Raw genomic sequence first — 759 nt, 5'->3', positions numbered from 1 at the left:
TGGGGCACATCTGAAGTTACACTTGTTTCTGTTGAAGTCACCCCGTTCAGGACGACATACTGCTCCCTGTCTGTTAGAAAACTATCTATCCAACTGCATATGTCATTGGATAGGCCGTAAGTGCACACTTTTTGGAGCAAGCGACAGTGTGGAACTGAGTCGAACACCTTTTGAAAGTAGAGGAATATGGCATCAACCTGGGAGCCGGTATCTAGAGCCTGTTGCATATCATGCACAAAGAGGGCCAGCTGTATCTCGCATGACTGCTGTTACCTAAAACTGTGCTGGTTTCTGCAGATGAGCTTCTCAGAGTCTAGAAAGGTCATTATGTCTGAACACAAAATATGTTCCATGATTTTACAACAAATGAATGTCAGTGAAATTGGGCGGTAATTACGTGCATCCGATTTTCTACCCTTTTTATAGATTGCTTTGACCTGTGCCTTCTTCCAGTCCCGTGGAACTTTCCACTGTTCCAATGATCTCTGATAGATGATGGATAAGAATGGTGCTATATTTGTAGCATAGTCAACATAAAATCTTATGGGGATACCGTCTGGGCCAGATGCCTTCCTGGCGTCTAAGGATCTTAACTGTTTTACAATCCCAGATACACTAAACACTATGTCAGCCATCCTTGCATTTGTTTCATAATTGAAAGGGGGAATGGTGCTGCAGTCATCTACCTTAAAAGTTTTTGAAAGGTAGGTTTAGAATTTCAGCCTTCTGATTATCATCATCAGTTACATTACCCATGCT

This window comes from Schistocerca cancellata, chromosome 3, assembly GCF_023864275.1.
Source record: "Schistocerca cancellata isolate TAMUIC-IGC-003103 chromosome 3, iqSchCanc2.1, whole genome shotgun sequence".
Classification (NCBI taxonomy): Eukaryota; Metazoa; Arthropoda; class Insecta; order Orthoptera; family Acrididae; genus Schistocerca; species Schistocerca cancellata.
This window is presented reverse-complemented; position numbering follows the sequence as displayed.